Raw genomic sequence first — 20139 nt, 5'->3', positions numbered from 1 at the left:
GAATAATATTCCATTCCACTTTTTTATATATTTATATACACACCACTTCTTCCTTATCCATTTGTCTATTGATGGCCACTTGGGCTGCTTCCATAGTTTGACTATTGTAAATAATGCTGCAATAAACATAGGAATGCATGTATCTCTTTAAATTAGTATTTTTATATTCTTGGGTAGATAACCAGTAGTGTGATTACTGGGTGGTAGAGTAGTTCTATTTTTAATTATTTTTGGGGAATACTGTTTTCCAGAGTGGCTTCATTGGTTTGCATTTTCACCAACACTGCAAGAAGTTTCCATTTTCTTCACATCCTCTCCAACACATGTTGTTTCTAGTGTTGCTAATTTTAGCCATTCTGACAGGTGTGAGGTGATAGCTCATTGTAGTTTTTATTTGCATTTTCTTGATGATAGGTGATGTTGAGCATCTTTCCATGTGTTTGTTGGTCATCTGGATGTCTTCTTTGGAGAAATGTCTGTTCATGTCTTCTCCCTATTTTAATAAGATTATTTGTTTTGGGGGTGTTGAGTTGTATCAGTTTTCTTTTAAAGATTTTATTTATTTATTTGACAGAGAGAGACACACAGTGAGAGAAGGAACACAAGCATGGGGAGTGGGAGAGGGAGAAGCAGGTTTCCCACGGAGCAGAGAGCCTGATGCAGGGCTTGATCCCAGGACCCTGGGATCATGACCCGAGCCGAAGGCAGATGCTTAATGACTGAGCCACCCAGGTGCCCCATTGTATCAGTTTTTTACATATTTTGGATACTAACCCCTTATCAGATATGTCATTTGCAAATATCTTCTCCCCTTCAGTAGGTTGTTTTGAGTTTTATTGGTTGTTTCCTTTGCTGTGCAGAAACTTCTTATTTTGATGTAGTCCCAATAGTTTATTTTCCCTTTCACTTCCTTTGCCTCAGGAGACATATCTAGAAAAATGTTGCTAATAGCCTATGTCAGAGAAATTATTGCCTGTGCTCTCTTCAAGGATGTTCACAGCTTCAGATCTCACATTTTTAGTCTTTAACACATTATTTTTGTGTATGGTGCAAGAAAATGGTCCAGTTTCATTGTTTTGCATGTAGCTGTCCAGTTGCCCCAACATCATTTGTTAAAAAGACTGTTTTTGTGCTATTGAATATTCATTCCTTCTTTGTCTAAGATCAATTGACCATATAAGCATGGGTTTATTTCTGGGTTTTCTATTCTTTCTATTCTATTCTGTTCTGTTCTGTTCTATTCTATTCTATTCTATTCTATTATTATTATATTATTTTATTCTATATTATTATTCTTATTTTTCTATTCTATTCTATCAACCCATGTATCTGTTTTTATGCCAGTACCATACTGCTTTCATTACTAATGCTTTGTAATATAACTTAAAGTCTGGAATTGTGATACCTCCAGTTTTGTTTTTCTTTTTCAAGATTGCTTTGGCTATCCAAGGACTTTTGTGGTTCCATACAAATTTTAGGATTATTTCTTTTAGTTCTGTGAAAAATACTGTTGGTATTTTGAGAGGGATTGCATTAAATCTGTAGATTGTTTTGCGTAGAATAGACATTTTAACAATATTTGTTCTCTGAATGTCTTTCCATTTCTTTGTGTCATCTTCAATTTTTTCATTAGTGTTTTATAGTTGTCAGAGTACAGGTCTTTCATCTCTTTGGTTAAGTTTGTTCCCAGGTATGTTATTATGCTGGGTGCAATTGCAAATGAGATTGCTTTGTTGATTTCTCTTTCCGCTGCTTCATTATTAGTGTATAGAAATGCAACAGATTTCTGTACATTGATTTCATATCCTACGACATCATTGAATTCATTTATCAGTTCTAGAAAGGGTTTTTGTTTTTGTTTTTGTGTGTGTGTGTGTGTTTTTTTTTTTTTTTTGGTGGAGTCCTTAGGGTTTTCTACATACACTATCATGTCATTTGTAAATCATGGAAGTTTTACTTCTTTACCAGTTTGGATGCCTTTTATTCCTTTTTCTTGTCTGATTGCTGTGGTGAAGACTTCCTGTACTATGTTGAATAAAAGTGGTGAGAGTGAACATCCTTGTCTGTTCCTGGCCTTGGGGGAAAAGCTCTCAGTTTTTCACTGTTGAATATGCTGTTGGCTGTGTGTTTTTCACGTAAGGAATTTATTATGTTGAGATATGTTCCTTCTAGACCTACTTTGCAGAGTTTGTTTTTTTCAATCATGAATGAATATTGTACTTTGTCAAATGTTTTTTCTGCAACTATTGAAATGATCATACGGTTTTTACCCTTTCTCTTCTTGATGTGATGTATCATGTTGATTGTTTTGCAAATATTGACTGTTCTGGTATCATGGGAATAAATCCCACTTGATTCTGGTGTATGATATTGTTAATGTATTGTTGGATTCAGTTTGCTAATATTCTGCTGAGGATTTTTGCAACCATATTCATGAGAGATACTAGCCCGTAATCCTCTTTTTTGGTGGTGTCTTTATCTGGTTTTGGTTTTGGGGTGATACTGGCCTTATAGAATGAATTTGAAAATTTCCTTCCTGTTCTATTTTTTGAAGAACAGTTTGAAAAGAATAGGTATTAACTTTTCTTTAAATGTTTGGTAGAATTGCCTATGAAGTTGTCTGGTCCTGGACTTTTGTTTTCTGGGAGTTTTTGATTACTGATTCAATTCTATTGCTGATAATTCATCGGTTCAAATTTTCTATTTCTTCTTGCTTTAGTTTTAGTAAGTTACATGTTTCTAGAAATTTATCCATTTCTTCTAAATTGTCCAATTTTTGGCATATTGTTTTGCATAATATTCTACTATAATTGTTTGTATTTCTGTAGTGTTGTTTGTTATTTCTTATCTTTCATTTGTGCTTTTGTTTATTTGGGTCCTCTTTCTCTCTCTTTTTTTTTTTCTTGATGAGTCTGGCTAGAGGTTTATCAATTTTGTTGATCTTTCCAAAGAACCAGCTCCTGGTTTCATTGATCTATTCTACTCATTTTTGTTTTGTTTTGTTTTGTTGTTGTTGTTGTTTAATTCCTATAGCATTTATTTCTGCTCTAATCTTTATTAGTTCTTTCCTTTTGCTGGGTTAGATTTTGTTTGTTCTTCTTTTTCTAGGTCCTTTAGGTGTAAGGTTAGGTTGTGTATATAATATTTGTCTTGCTTCAGGGCACCTGGGTGGCTCAGTCGGTTAAGCGGCTGCCTTTGGCTCAGGTCATGATCCTAGGGTCCTGGGACTGAGCCCCACGTCTGGCTCCCAGCTCAGCGGAGAGTCTGCTTCTCCCTTTCCCTCTTCCTGCCACTCTGCCTAATTGTGCTCTCTATCTCTCTGTCAAATAAATAAATAAAATCTTTAAAAAAAAACAAAAGATTTGTCTTGCTTTTTGAAATAAGTCTGTACTACTATAATCTTCCCTGGTAGAACTGCTTTTGCTACATCCAAAAGGTTTTCGACCATTGTGTTTTCATTTTCATTTTTTTCCATGTAATTTTTTATTTCTTCTTTGATTTCTTGGTTGACTCATTTATAGTTTAGTAGCATGTTATATAATCTTCCATGTATTTGTGGTCTTTACAGATTTTTTTTTCTTTTGATTGCTTTCTAGTTTCATAGTGTTTGGTCAGAAAAGATGCATAGTATGACTTTGATCTTTTTGAATTTGTTGAGACTTGTTTGGGGGCCTAATATCTGCTCTGTTCTGGGGATTGTCCCATATGCACTTGAAAAAAAATGTGTACTCTGCTGTTTTAGGGTGTAATGTTCTGAAAATGTCTGTTAAACCCATCTGAATGGACCTTTCTTTTGAATCACAATAATAGCAACATAAAACTTCCCAGCCTTTCCTTCCTTGTTTCCTCAATATGTTGCTTTTAGCTGTAGAAATTCATCTGTAATTGATGAAACATTTTAAGGATTTCCCCCACCCCCAGAGTTTTGGCCTTTTTATGAAACTGAAACATGACATGATTTTTAGGTTGTGAATCCCACTAAATTAATATCAAAGAAACATTATACTTTACAGATTGAATACTCTGAGCAACATGATAGTAATGAAGTATTCTCAAATGAGCAAAATGAGAACAGTGTGAAGTTACATATTAGTTTATATTAAATAGTAATAATTATCCTGTTTCAAACATTAGTTTTAATTCATGTTGCTGTGTATATTGTATCTTTATGTTAATAATCAATAGGAATATATCTTAGTTTTGCTTAAAGTAGTTGTTATTTTGGTGTAAAGTAAAAATAAAATAAAAATGTTAAACCACCTTATTTTCCTTAAGAATGATTTTGGTTAACTATTGAATTATGATGAATTATCAAATTTCTAATAATGATAAGGTAAATAACCCCTCTCTTTAAATTATTTCAGATGGCATAATGTCTGAATGTTTGAAATTAATGTTTTTGTAAAAGAATGAAATCAAATAATTCACTAAGATATTTTCTGATGTTGAATAACATCAGAATGGTATTTCATTCTGTTCAAGTTCAAGATGGTGATGACAAGTATCAGATCAGTCTGGGTTTTTTACATGGCTACATTAAGTGCTAGATCAGCAATGTTTAAATAGATTACTTGCAACTAAGATATCCTTTGTCAAGAACCTTGATCAAGGTTAGTTCTCTTTTTCCTGGAAGATTCGCTCTATGTAAATGGTGTGATCTCATGATTTGGGAGAGTTTGTGAAGCACTGAGGTAGGAGTCTCCACCTCTGCTAAGATAGTGTTTCTCAACCTCTGCACATGATTGATATTTTGGGCTGCATGAATCCTTTTTGTGGGGGGCTGTCCTGTGAATTATTGGACGTTTAGCAGCATCCATGGCCTCTACCCACTAGATGCTAGTAGCATCTAGTAGCATTCCACCCCCAGCTGTGACAACCACAAATGGCTCCAGAAGTTGTTATATATCCCTGGTCATAGGGAGGGGAGGAGGAAATTACCCTTGGTAGAAAAACCCCGTGTTAAAACAGTAAAATGATGTGGATAGGTCACCACTTCTTCAGTTCCACCACCAGATCTATAAAAATAGGTTCTGATCAAAACATGCTTTACCAAATATATTGTCTACCTTTCAGGTTTGGCATTTAGTACTTCCCTTATTAAGGCTATGGTTGTGCTTTTCTTCTTCGCTTTGCTATTATGTTCATTTTCTCTTATAAGTCTTTTATTCCCCCTTCTAATTCTACCCTACTCAGTTAAACCAATCTTTAAAAATTGTGTTCCCTCCCTTTCCTCCTGCAACTTATTCCTATTTATAGGAGTGCATGTTCTGATCAGAAAAATCATAACAAACAAACTTAATCCAATTTTTTAAAGCCCTGACTATTCCTAATGGCCAGAGACATGGAGATTTTAGTAGCTGAAGATGGTCTGCTTTGTGGGTCCAACTCTGACTTTGTTGATAACATGTCTCTCTGTGATAAATTTATCATAGCCTGGCAGTAACGCTGTATTTCCAGTTTTGTACTTTCTCTTCACCACATACTTCTGCTCCCATGGATATTAGATAATTGGATTCTTACTTGACCCGTAGAAAACTTAAAGTGCCTCCCTGTCATTTAAGAAGATTTTCTGTTCCTCTAGTCATGCCAGACCACAAGTAAAACACAGAACATAGAATTACAACAGTTAATTAACCATTTAAAATGCCTTACTGAAACAAAATGCCGGTTTTTACTTTGGTTTCTTTTATGATTCTTTCATGAATAAAGTTTGCTATCCATAGTTATGTTTTTCAGTTATTTCTTGTAATTATAATTGTGCAAATATAATTGTATTAAAATGTAAGAAATACAAATGGAGATTTTCACACTTGAGAGATGATTAATAGACTAGAAATATCAACTGACATATTTTTAAATATCCAAATTATTTAATACTTTTTGAAGAATTTTTACTTTCAAATGTTTTGTAGCTTTTAATAGTGAACATTTATTGGCTACTTACTATGCCCTAGGAAGGGTTTCTAAGCAATTTATTTGTATTAACTCATTTCATCTTTACAATAACTTCAATATAAGGAAAAAAAATAAGGCTCAGAGAGGGTTGTGTAAATTGTCTAAAGTCCAGTGTAGCTAATAATCTAGGGGCCAAGTTTCAAATCCAAGAAATGTGAGATTCTAGGTTTGGCCATAGAATAAAGAAGATGGCTTAAAATCCGTGTGTGTGTGTGTGTGTGTGTGTGTGTGTGTGTGTATGCACATGCATGCATCATGCATGCCTGTGCCTGAATTTGTGCACATGTCTACTGTGCTTGAATAATGGCTAAGGGAACATTTTGGGTGACCCAAAGATTTGGTTCCCTTACATTATCCAAGGACTTCTGAGACATAACAATGAGAATCCCTTAATTACAATTGACAGTTTGGATTTGGTTTACTTGGTTATCCACTCAGGTGCCTTCTAGAGCTAAAATTCTTTGGGTCTGTGAACTTTAAATATGAAAGAAAAACATACTTTTATTTTGACTTTATGGATGTTATTTATTTTTATTTTTTAAATTTATTCATGATACAACTTTTATTCCAGCATACTGGTAGAAATCACAAAGGAAGTTTATTTCTTCTGATTTCTTCTCCCATATCTGGAAATTTCAAGCAGATAGAATGCCAAAAATTATGAACAAAATGAATGGTTCTTTGATTTTACATTTAATTTAAGTTCTTGTAAACAACACTGTCACATTTTCAATGAGAGTTCTTAGATTTAAATCTGTGCTTTTATGTGGGTTGGGTGTCCACATATGTGGAAATGTGGCACTGTGTCTAATAGAATAATAAAATAGAAGGAAATGATGGAAATATTGGTCTTAAACAGCAATACGTGATTCTGTTTCCTCTCTTGATTTTTAAAGTGCTCAAGTTCATCTGAACATATTTAAATCTATTATCTGCACATACGTTCTAGTTTCACTGCCTGAAAATTTGAAATATTATTACTATAAAATGATTCTCTTAACTTTAACTGATTTCCATTGCCATTTCTTGATGAACAAATATTATAGGACTTTTGTTGTAAAACCTGTTTAACCTGCTTCCTCATCTTCTTATTTGGAACATAATAATTCACTTAGCATTTTTGAAAAGTGTTGTCTGAGTTTTTGCCTGAAATTGACTTTTGTGTATCAGGAACTTAATCTGCCTTCATGTTTCTTTCTAGGAAAAAAACTGTTATTTTAAGATATAAAAAAATAGAGTTCCTTTAGAGATTCAGATTGAGAAGTATATCAGAATATTTATACCTTGTCCTTTTCTTCTTAATGAACTAAAGCAAAAAAAAAAGATAAAAACAAAATATTTTTTGAAGTTAATGGGCAGATACTAATATTGAGCAATGGTTGAGGTTTAAACCATGTTTTTTTTTAATTGTATGTATTGGTATTTCTCAATCTGTTTTTTATACTAAGTATATACAATTAATGAGAATATATATATTTTTTTTACAATAGGTTCCTGTCCTGAGACCACAGCAGGATGTGCCTTGGACAAAGGTATATTTAAAATATGTTTTCAAAATTCTCCATAAAGTATAAAAATACAAATATTATAATAGTAAAAAATATTATAAAAATTATATTAGTGTAATGTGCTTATATAAATAGAAGTATAGTACATGTTCATGTATATGATAAACACTCTTTCATCTGATAAAACATGATCGTAGTGAGAAAACATTAGAATCAAAAATCTGATCACTAAATACATATCATTTCCTGGTCACAGAAACCCTTAATTCATACAACATATATTCAAAGAACTGTTATCACTAATGCCCTTGACAGTAAAACAATGGAACTATTCTATGTTTGATGGAAGTTGTTTAACACAGTCTTTAATGACTCTGGTGATTAAATTATTCAAGGTAGGATATAAGCAAGTTAACTATCAGTTAAGAACTACCTAGGAATATCTAGGTTTTGGGGGTCCAGATAGTGAAATTAGTTGTTTAAAATTGCAAGACAATTTCAGAAGAAGATGCAAACAGCAACATAAATAGAGCTCAGTAAGAAGTATATAAATGTACTATGGGAAAGATAAGGGTGCTCTGCTATTTAAAAAAAATGTGGACAAAGAACATTATAAATATCATGAATCGTAATAACCTTGAATCCTGAGAGGGAGCTGAAAAGAAAAGGTATACATTGACTAAAAAGTATATAGTGGGAGCTCCAGGAGTAAAGACAAAACGATCTAAGATTCTTAGGTACTGTAAAGGAGGAAGATGAACGAAGGAATGGGAAATGGATCCCACATACAGAAGCTATGAAAATCAGCCCTTCTCTATGGAGGAGGTAGCAAGAAAAAATTGCTTAAAGTAGCACATAAGGAATGTGAGTTCTGGGATAAGGTACTGAAAGTAGGTTTGTCATTTCTTGGGAGGTATTTAAATAATGAATGGTGTTACAAATGTTTTCTTATAGTTTCTCTAAAACTTCTCTAGATCATTTACCCTATTTTGAGTCTTTCCACCATATATTGAACTGGGTGAGGCAGTTCTTTTATTTTTCTGTGTGATAAAGTAATTTCATATTTAAAGGAAAGTTGAAAGTTGGTTTGTGGTTATAAAAAATGTGTGTATATATATATATGATATCATTAATAATAATTGATAACCTATTTTATGCAAACAATACTTGGGGAAATACACTTATATACTAATATTTATATTTTAAATTTCGCTCAAAACATACTGTATGTGTTCTGCCATGTTACTTCCCTATGAAAAAATAAACTTCTATAAGCATATCCATATACATATATGAATAATTGAGATTTAAAAATTGAAACATACTTCTAGGGTTTCTTTTCTTTTGTGGAGTATGACTCTTGACTCTATTTTTCATATTTTTTTTTTATCTTAGTCACTTTCAGTCTCCATTCAGAGACTGGTGTGACTTTAGAATATCCATGTAAAATATGCCAGCCAATGTGCTCTGCCAGACACAGAATGAATGGCTCCAGGCACAAATCTCTGTTGTGTCAAAGCTTTGGCATGACATTTGGCAGGGAACTAAATCAAACACAGCACAATGCAAATAATCATGGTTTCTCATAGATATGCAGCCTCAACTTCAAGCCTGCTGTTAGTCATTACTACTCTTGTCCCTGATATTCTAGGGAACATTTCTGGTAATAAACTGAAAACTATGGTATTTCCTGGTGCTTTCATAGTGCAAAGAAATGGGAAGATGGTGGCTTTGAAATTGAACCTTCTTATCTTTGAAGTGTGGCTCTGCCACTTACTACTGTGAAATCCTGGGCAAGCTATTTCAGATATAAAATTAATTTACTAATACTTATCACAGGGATTGCATGGGTATTAAAATGATACAATTGTCCCAAAGCACTCTTTTACCTGTTATATAATTAAATTTTATTTTACTTCTTCCTATTTTTATAATGGGTTGAATTTTGTGTTAGATTTCTTAATCATCTCAATCATATTGTGCATGCAAGAGGAATGATTCTAATATACATTTTTAAGTTTCAGGGTGTGTAAGCATGTGCAATATTTGTCTTCATCTTTGGGTAGACACTCTTTCTGGTGAAGGAAGAGTTGTTGCTAATTTCTTGATCTTTTTGTATATTTGCTTCCTTTTTTAAGAGTTGCATGTGATACAAGGGCCTTTATGTTGCATAAGAGTGTCTGAGTCTCCTTCATTTAATTTTAGGCTTTGTTAGTGTGCTCAAAGATGGAAAAACACATTGTAAAATGTAGATGGCTTAGCAAAACTATACCTCCATAGCATACTCACACTATCTTAGTTTAGTTCAGTAGCTCAGTTCAACTTCCTTAATGAGAAGTTATTATGTGTTATATGCACCGTGCTAAGTGCTAAAAATGCGAAGAAGAAAGAGCTGTGTTCTCTGCCTGACAAGGGCATTACAATCTTAGAAGAGAGAAGATATGTAAACACATCATTTAATTAATTGATTAATTAATTTTTAACAATATTTTTATTTATTTATTTGAGAGAGAAATAGTGTGCGTGAGCCGAGGGTAGGGGCAGATGGAGAGGGAGAAGCAGACTCCCCGCTGAGCAGGAAGCCCAACGACACAGGACTCCATCCCAGGACCCTGAGATCAGATGCTTAACAGACTGCCGAAGGCAGATGCTTAACAGATTGCTCCACTCATTGAAAGGGGAACCCTCTTAACACTGTTGGTGGGAATGCAAGCTGGTACAGTCACTCTGGAAAACAGTATGGAGTTTTCTCAAGACATAGAGCTACCTTATGACCCAGCAATTGCACTACTAGGTATTTACTCCAAAGATACAGATGTAGTGAAAGGAAAGGGCACATGCACCCCAATATTCACAGCAGCAATGCTCACAATAGCCAAACTGTGGAAAGAGCCGAGATGCCCTTCAACAGATAAATGGATAAAGAAGATGTGGTCCAAAAATACAATGGAATATTACTAGCCACCAGAAAGGATGATTACCCACCATTTACATCAACATGGATGGAACTGAAGGGTATTATGCTAAGTGAAATAAGTCAATGGAGAGAAAGGCAATTATCATTTGGTTTCACTCATTTGTGGAATATTAGAAATAGCACAGAGGATCATAGAGGAAGGAAGGAAAACTGAATGGGAAGAAATCAGAGAGGGAGACAAACCATGAGAGACTCTTGACTCTGGGAAACAAACTGAGGGTTTTGGAAAGGGAGGTGGGTGGGGGGATGGGGTAACCGGTGATGGGCATTAAGGAGGGTATGTGATGTGATGAGCACTGGGTGTGCTATGCAACTAATGAATCACTGAACACTACATCAAAAACTAATGATGTACTATATGTTGGCAAGTTGAACATAATAAAAAAAAATGATGTAGTAAGAGTACAAAGGAGAAATGCCAATGAGGTGCAATTATTTCAATCAATCTGGCTTCCCAGAGGAGTGGACACTTCAAGTATCTTGAAAGGTGCTGATGAACTGGCCAGGTTTGTTAGGGCAAAGGTTTCAAGAAGAACACATATATGACTGTGAAGAAACCCATTCAGCATCATTAATTGTGATTATCTCTGTGTAGTATACCTAGCTATATGTGTGATTTTTGCTTTCTTTTTGAAACTTTGAAATGTGCCTTACATTTTATATAACAAACATGATGAACACACTCTAATGTGGCTCCCATGAATCCTGCCTCCTGATGTTCAGACCTTGAGTATGGACAGAATCTTTGACTTGCTTCTAACCAACAGCATGTGAAGAAGATGATAGCATCTCAGTCTTTTGGTCAAAACATGTTACACTGATAGGTGTGTACAATTCTGATAGGTGTGTAATGATATCTCATTGTAGTTTTAATTTTCATTTTTCTAATGACTAATGATTTTGAATATATTTTCTTGTGCTTATGTGGCTTCTGTATATCTTCATTGATGAAATGTCTGTTCCTGTAGTTTGTCTATTTTATAACTGGGTTGTTTTCAAACTGTTGAGTTTTGAGAGCTCTTGCGAATAATATATTTAATGTATATACGTATTGGCTGATGGAGAAGGTGAAGAGATATTGGCTGGAAGTCCAGACAGGTAAGCAGTCAGGAAACAGTTGTCATATTAGTTGGAAGCCCCAGGAGGAAAGAAATAAAATTATAAAGCTATGATAGTCAATATGATGTAGGAGCACATCTTAGAGGACAATAACTTCAAGCTCATGTATTTCCCTGAAGCAAAGAATGGTCCCTCACCCTCAAACATTTTATTGTATGTTAATAAATAAATGTTCTGAGGGGGCGGTGCAAGATGGTGGAGGAGTAGGAGACCTGGATTTCATCTGGTCTCAGGAATTCAGCTGGATAGGGATCAAACCATTCTGAACACCTATGAACTCAACAGGAGATTAAAGAAAAGAATAGCAACAACTCTCTGAATAGAAAAGCCACCACTTTCTGGAAGGTAGGACTTACGAAGAAGTGAATCCGAGGTGACATTCAGGAAGATAGATGGCGGGGGAGGGGGCCTCTGGTGGCTGCTTCTGGCAAGTAATAGAGAAGCAGAGCACAAAATCGGAACTTTTAGAAGTCGGTTCCACTGAGGGACGTCGCTTCAGTGGCTAAGTGGGAGGGTGGGGGGGGGGTGGAACCCTCATGAGACAGTGTAGTCTCAGGACCCTCCGGGTCACAGAAAGACTGAAGGTCCCTGAGTGCGGCAGAACTCCCAGGTATCAGAGAGGGGAAGCCGGCTGCAGAGACGGAGACGAGGCGCGGGACCTCAGCTCGGGGTTGCCATAAACTGTGAGCAGCGACACAGTTGGGCCACTGCTCCTCCAGCAGGGACCTAACAAGCGGCAGATCCGGGGAGACTCTCCTTCCTCCCCCAGGAGGAGCGTTGCAGGATCGCATTGCAGGGATCTGCTGGGTTTGGAGATTCCACATGGAGTCTGGTGCCAGAGATAGAAATGCTCGGTCACAGGCCAGGTGAGCACAGAGTGCAGCCGGAGACCAGGGAGACAGGAGTGATTGACTGCTTTTCTCTGGAGGCGCACTGAGGAGCGGGGCCCTGAGTTCTTGGCTCCACTGGGGCGGAGATTGGGAGGCCGCCATTTTCACTCTTGTCCTCCAAAGCTGTACCGAAACCTTGCAGGGAACAAACGCTCCTGAGAGAAAACCCGAGCAGATAACTTAGCCCAGACCAACAAGGGCAGGGCAGTTCCACCTCTGGCAAAGACATTTGGGAACCACGGCAACAGGCCCCTCCCCCAGAAGATCAACAAGAACAGCCACACAAGATCAAGTTTACCGATCAATGAGAATGGCAGAACTCCAGCGCTAGGGGAATACTGCACATAGAATTCATGGCTTTTTTACCATGATTCTTTAGTCTTTCAAAGTTAATTTTTTAACTGTCTTTTTTTTTTGAATTTTTCTTTTTCCCTTTTTCAACCAACATTTTATCAATTCCTTTAAAATTTTTTTTTATTTTTCATTTTTAGAGTCATATTCTATCCCTTCATAGTACTTACCCTTAGTTTTGGCATATATATATATATATATAAGTTGTACTGTCTTTAAAATTTTGAGATACAGTTTCTTCTACCAGATCAAAATATACGCTAAATCTCTAGTGTATGGATTTGTTCTAGTCTCCTGCCTGATGACATTCTCTCCCCCCCTTTTCTTTCTTTCATTCTTTTTTTTTTAAATCCTCTTCTTTCTTTTTCAAACAACTTCTTATCAATTCCTTTTATAAAATTTTTTATAATTTTCATCTTCACAGTCATATTCCACCACTTCATTGTCTCAACCCTTATTTTGGACATTTATAAGTCTTTCTTTCTTTAAAATTTTGGGAGGCACTTTCTTCTAACAGACCAAAATACACCCCAAATCTAGTGTGTGGCACTGATCTATGCACCACCATGATCATATATGATAATATTCTGTGTTTCTTTGTTTTGTTCTGTTTTTGTTTGTTTTTATCTTTTTCTTTTTCTTTTTTTCTTTTTTCTCTTTCTTTTTTCTTTCTTTTCCTTTCTTTTCCCCTGGTTTCAGGTATTTTCTTATTTGTTTAGAGTATATTTTCTGGGGACGTTTTTACCCTGTTAGCATTTTGTTCTCTCATTCATCTATTCTCCTTTGGACAAAATGACAAGACGAAAAAAATCACCTCAACAAAAAGAACAAGAGGTAGTACCGAATGCCAGGGACCTACACAATACGGACATTAGTATGATGTCAGACCTAAAGTTCAGAATCATGATTTTAAAGATACTAGCTGGGCTTGACAAAAACATGGAAGTTATTAGAGAAACCCTTTCTGGAGAAATAAAAGAACTAAAATCTAACCAAGTTGAAATCAAAAAGGCTATTAATGAGGTGCAATAAAAAATGGGGGCACTAACCGCTAGGATAAATAAGGCAGAAGAGAGAATCAGTGATATAGAAGAACAAATGATGGGAAATAAAGAAGATGAGAAAAAGAGAGATAAACAAATACTGAATCACGAGGGGAGAATTCGAGAAATAAGCTGTACCATGAGATGAAACAACATTAGAATAATTAAGATCTGAGAAGAAGAAGAGAGACAGGGACAGAAGGTATATTGGAGCAAATTATAACAGAGAACTACCCTACTGTGGGGAAGGAAACAGGCATCAAAATCCAGGAGGCACAGAGAAACACTCTCAAAATCAATAAAAATAGGTCAACACCCTGACATCTAATAGTAAAAGTTAAGAGTCTCAGAGACAAAGAGAAAATACTGAAAGCAGCTCGGGACAAGAGATCTGTAACCTACAATGGTAGAAATATTAGATTGGTAACAGACCTATCCACAGAGACCAGGCGGGCCAGAAAGGATTGGTATGATATATTCAGAGGACTAAATGAGAAATATGCAGCCAAGAACACTATATCCAGCTAGGCTGTCATTGAAAATAGAAGGAGAGATAAAAAGCTTTCAGGACAAACAAAAACTAAAGGCATTTGCAAACACGAAACCAGCCCTACAAGAAATCTTGGAAGGGGTCCTCTAAGCAAAGAGAGCTAAAAGCAGCATAGACCAGAAAGGAACACAGACAATATACAGTAACAGCCACCTTACAGGCAATACAATGACACTAAATTCATATATTTCAATAGTTACCTTGAATGTAAATGGGCTAAGTGCCTTAACCAAGAGACACAAGCTATCAGATTGAATTAAAAAACAAGACCCATCAGTATGCTGTCTGCAAGAGACTCATTTTAGACCCAAAGACACCCCCAGATTGAAAGTGAGTGGGTGGAAAACCATTTACCATGCTAATGGACACCAAAAGAAAGCTGGGGTGGCAATCCTTATATCAGACAAATTAGGTTTTAAACCAAAGACTGTAATAAGAGATGAGGAAGGACACTCTATCCTACTTAAAGGGTCTATCCAAAAAGAAAAACTAAGAATTGTAAATATCTATGCCCCTCACATGGAAGCAGCCAATTATATAAGGCAATTAATAGCAAAAGCAAAGAAACACATTGACAACAATACAATAATAGTGGGGGATTTTAACACCCCCATGACTGAAATGGACAGATCATCTAAGCAAAAGATCAACAAGGAAATAAAGACTTTAAATGACACACAGGACCAAATGGACTTCACAGACATATTCAGAACATTCCATCCCAAAGCAACAGAATACATATTCTTCTCGAGTGCCCATGGAACATTCTCCAAAATAGATCACAACCTAGGTCACAAATCAGGTCACAACCTATACCAAGAGATTGGGATCATTCCCTGCATATTTTCAGACCACAATGCTTTGAAACTAGAACTCAATCACAAGAGGAAAGTCGGAAAGAACTCAAATATATGGAGGCTAAAGAGCATCCTACTAAGGAATGAATGGGTCAACCAGGAAATTAAAGAAGAATTTTAAAAAATTCATGGAAACCAATGACAATGAAAACACAACCGTTCAAAATCTTTGGGATGCAGCAAAGGCAGTCCTAAGAGGAAAGTGTATAGCAATACAAGCCTTTCTCAAGAAACAAGAAAGGTCTCAAACACACAACCTAACCCTACACCTAAAGGAGGTAGAGAAAAAACAGCAAATAAAGCCTAAATCCAGCAGGAGAAGAGAAATAATAAAGATCAAGCAGAAATCAATGAAATAGAAACCAAAAGAACAGTAGAGCAGATCAACGAAACTGGGAGCTGGTTCTTTGAAAGAATTAACAAGATTGATAAACCCCTGGCAAGACTTATCAGAAAAGAAAAGAGAAATGACCCAAATCAACAAAATCATGCATGAAAGAGGAGAGATCACAACCAACACAAAGGGAATACAAAGAATTATAAGAACATATTATGAGCAACTCTATGCCAGCAAATTAGATAACCTGGAAGAAATGGATGCATTCCTAGAGATGTATCAACTACCAAAACTGAACCAGGAAGAAACAGAAAACCTGAACAGACCTACAACCACTAAGGAAATTGAAGCAGTCATCAAAAATCTCCCAAGAAACAAGAACCCATGGCCAGATGGCTTCCCAGGGGAATTCTACCAAATATTTAAAGGAGAATTAATACCTGTACTTCTGAAACTGTTCCAAAAAATGGAAATGGAAAGAAAAATTCCAAACTCATTTTATGAGGCTACCATTACCTTGATCCCCAAAGACCCCAATCAAAAAGGAGAATTACAGACCAATATCCTTGATGAACATGAATGCAAAGATTCTCACCAAAATACTAGCCAATAGGATCCAATAGTACATTAAAATGATTATTCACCACCACCAAGCGGTATTTATCCCTGGGCTGCAAAATTGGTTCAACATTGGCAAATCAATCAACGTGATAGAATACATTAACCAAAGAAAGAACAAGAAACATATGATCCTCTCAATAGATGCAGAAAAAGCATTTGACAAAGTACAGCATCCTTTCTTGACCAAAACTCTTCAGAGTATAGTGATAGAGGGTAAATACCTCAATATCATAAAACCCATCTATGAAAAATCCACAGCAAATATCATTCTCAGTGGGGAGAAACTGAGAGCTTTCCCCCTAAGGTCAGGAACACAGCAGGGATGTCTACAATCACCACTGCTATTCAACATATATTAGAAGTCCTAGCCACAGCAATCAGACAACAAAAAGAAATCAAAGGCCTCTAAACCGGCAAAGAAGAAGTCAAACTCTCACTGTTGCAGATGATACGATACTTTTTGTGGAAAATCCAAAAGTCTCCACCCCAAAACTGCTAGAACTCATACAGGAATTCAGTAAAGTAGCAGGATATAAAATCAATGCACAGAAATCAGTGGCATTCCTATACACCAACAACAAGACAGAAAAGAGAGAAATTAAGGAGTTAATCCTATTTAAAATTACACCCCAAACCATAAGATACCTAGGAATAAATCTAACCAAATAAGGCAAAGTATCTGTACTCAGAAAACTATAACATACTCATGAAAAAAATTGAGAAAGACACAAAGAAATGGAAAAACGTTCCATGCTCATGGATTGGAAGAACAAATATTATGAAGATGTCAATGCTACCTAGAGCAATCTACACATTCAATGCAATCCCCATCAAAATACCATCCACTTTTTTCAAAGAAAAGGAACAAATAATCCTAAAATTTGTAGGGAACCAGAAAGAACCCTGAATAGCCAGAGGAATGTTGAAAAAGAAAAGCAAAGCTGGTGGCATCACAATTCCGGACTTCCAGCTCTATTACAAAGCTGTAATCATCAAGAGAGTAAGGTAGTGGCACAAAAACACACACATAGATCAATGGAACAGAATAGAGAGCCCAGAAATGGACCCTCAACTCTATGGTCAACTAATCTTTGACAAAGCAGGAAAGAATGCCCCATGGTAAAAAGACAGTCTCTTCAACAAATGTTGGGAAAATTGGACAGCCACATGCAGAAGGATGAACCTGGACCATTTCCTTACACCACACACAAAAATAGACTCCAAATGGTTGAAAGACCTCAATGTGAGACAGGAGTCCATCAAAATCCTAAAGGAGAACACAGGCAACCACCTCTTCGGCCTCAGCCAAGAAACTTCCTCCTAGAAACATCGTCAAAGGAAGAGAAGCTAGGGCAAAAATGAAGTATTGGGATTTCATCAAGATAAAAAGCTTTTGCACAGCAAAAGAAACAGTCCACAAAACCAAAAGGCAACCGACAGAATGGGAGAAGATATTTACAAATGACATATCAGATAAAGGGCTAGTATCCAAAATCTATAAAGATCTTATCATACTCAACACCCAAAGACCAAAAATGCAATCAAGAAATGGGCAGAAGACATGAACAGACATTTTTCCAAAGAAGACATCCAAATGGCCAACAGACACATGCAATGTACTCAACATTGCTCGGCATCAAGGAAATCCAAAATAAAACCTCAATGAGATACCACCTCACACCAGTCAGAATGGCTAAAATTAACAAGTCAGGAAATGACAGATGTTGGCGGGGATGCGGAGAAAGGGGAGCCCTCCTACACTGTTGGTGGGAATGCAAGCTGGTGCAGCCACTCTGGAAAACAGTATGGAAGTTCCTCAAAAATTTGAAAGTAGAGCTACCATACGATCTAGCAATTGCACTACTGGGTATTTACCCCAAAGATACAAATGTAGCGATCTGAAGCAGTATGTGCACCCTGATGTTTATATTAGCAACTTACACAAAGCCAAACTGTGGAACGAGCCAAGATGTCCACCGACAGATTAATCGATAAAGAAGAAGTCGTAGAATATTATGCAGCCATCAAAAGGAATGAGATCTTGCCATTTGCAACAACGTGGATGGAACTGGAGGGTGTTATGCTGAGTGAAATAAGTCAATCAGAGAAAGAGATGTATCATATGACCTTACTGATATGAAGAATTCTTAATCTCAGGAAACAAACTGAGGGTTGCTGGAGTGGGAGTGGGGTGGAAGGGCTGGGGTGGCTGGGTGATAGACATTGGGGAGGGTATGTGCTATGGTGAGTGCTGTGATTTGTGCAAGACTGTTGAATCACAGATCTGTACCTTTGAAACAAATAATGCAATATATTTAAAAAAAAAAGTAGAAGCTAGCAGGAGGGGAAGAATGAAGGGGGGGAAATCAGAGGGGGAGATGAACCATGAACGACGATGGACTCTGATAAACAAACTGAGGGTTCTAGAGGGGAGGGGGTGGGGGGATGGGTTAGCCTGGTGATGGGTCTTAAAGACAGAACTTTCTGCGTGGAGCACCTGGGTATTATGCACAAACAATGAATCATGCAACACTATATCAAATTTAATGATGTTATATATTGTGATTAACATAACAATAAAAAATTTAAAGAAAAAATGTTCTTCCATCCCTGGATTTTAAATTTTTTGTGTTTTCTCATTTATTATAGACCTTTTATACTACCAGTATTTGAGTAGTTTCAATATGATATAACATTTTCCAGTGAAAAACTAAATTTAAGTTTTGGTTTGTGGCAAAGACACACAGGGAGAGAAGAAAGGCTTGGTTTGGTCAGGCAAAGATCTGGAACTCAGATTATCTACAGAAATCGGGTAGATATTTTGTAAAGAGTTCTTTCTCTAGATACTGTAAGAAAATTCAGTTCAGAAGGGAAATCTTTTTTCTGAGATGTATGGTGATACATCCATAGCAGTCCAGTAAAGCAGGGTAGGTTGGGAGTTTTTCATGAGAAATGTACACCAGCAGGTGGGAGAAGAAGAAAAGGAAGCAATATCTGAAAGTCTAGAAAGACTAGAGCATGTTAGTCAATTGAGGGCATCCAGTGACAAAGTAACCATTCATCATTCAAGAGAGATGTTAACTATTTGAATATATCTGCCTCATTTGCTGATATTTGTAGTGGACTGGGTTTATACTCAAAATTGAAAATTAGTATGGTTCTGGTATAAACCAAACATAAGTTCACTCAATTGAACAGGGACCAAGAGGCTCTCCGACTGTACGAGCATTAACTCTTTATTTGCTGGGTTGTGGGGGCTTCTGGAGGAGAGGCCAAGACTGCAAGGGCATTGGGAAAGAAGGAGCTTGAGTCAGTGCCTGTTTACCAGTTGTGTCTAAATTCTTTATTATTTTAATAACCAGTTCAGCCAATACCAGAACAGGCTGGTCAAATAGCCTTGACTATATGCCTATCAGTAGAGGGTTTCAGAGCAGGCTAAGAATAAAATGACTCAAGAAAAGGAGCAAGGAACCTGCTTGCTCAAAGATAAAAACTGGTAGAAGGATTACTTTTGAAAATTACTGTACTATAGAGATCATCAAAATTGACTTCATAGAAGAGTCTGAAATAACGAAGATATAAAACATGATTTTTTTTTTCATTAAACACTATCTCCCATGCTCTGACAAACCTACTTCCTACTGGGTAGTGTGCTTGCTAACTTCATCACATTTGGGGATCTCATAGATTTTCAGCCACTTTTTGCTGTGACAATATCTTATATTTCTTGTTAAGAATTCTGATTATTTTAATGTTTGAGCCTTGTATTTAATTCATAGATTCTTGCCTTGCCTGGGTGCAGCTTGGATTTGATGTTCTAGTTGTTCTGAATACGTTTGGCGTAGTAGGTGATGGGGATGAAGAAGAGGGTACCGAATGCCCCAATCCCCTGCTTTTCTTCCTCCTTTTTTGTTATTTGTTTGGGTTGGAA

General features: G+C 36.3%; 1 long non-coding RNA gene across 2 annotated transcripts in view; it reads left to right on the top strand.

Annotated features, from left to right (window-relative positions):
- LOC112836255 (uncharacterized) overlaps window positions 1–20139 on the top strand; it is a 1106139-nt gene that overhangs the window by 867149 nt on the left and 218851 nt on the right. For both annotated transcript variants that reach the window (XR_012374749.1, XR_012374748.1), the window contains one exon: window positions 7446–7487. This is a non-coding gene — a long non-coding RNA (uncharacterized lncRNA). The remainder of the gene's footprint in view (window positions 1–7445; window positions 7488–20139) is intronic.

This window comes from Callorhinus ursinus, unplaced genomic scaffold (genome assembly GCF_003265705.2).
Source record: "Callorhinus ursinus isolate GAN/ISIS: 27379988/994484 unplaced genomic scaffold, GSC_fseal_2.0 scaffold39, whole genome shotgun sequence".
NCBI lineage: Eukaryota > Metazoa > Chordata > Mammalia > Carnivora > Otariidae > Callorhinus > Callorhinus ursinus.
The sequence above is the reverse complement of the archived record's forward strand: the minus strand, read 5'-3'. Positions and strand labels throughout refer to the sequence as shown.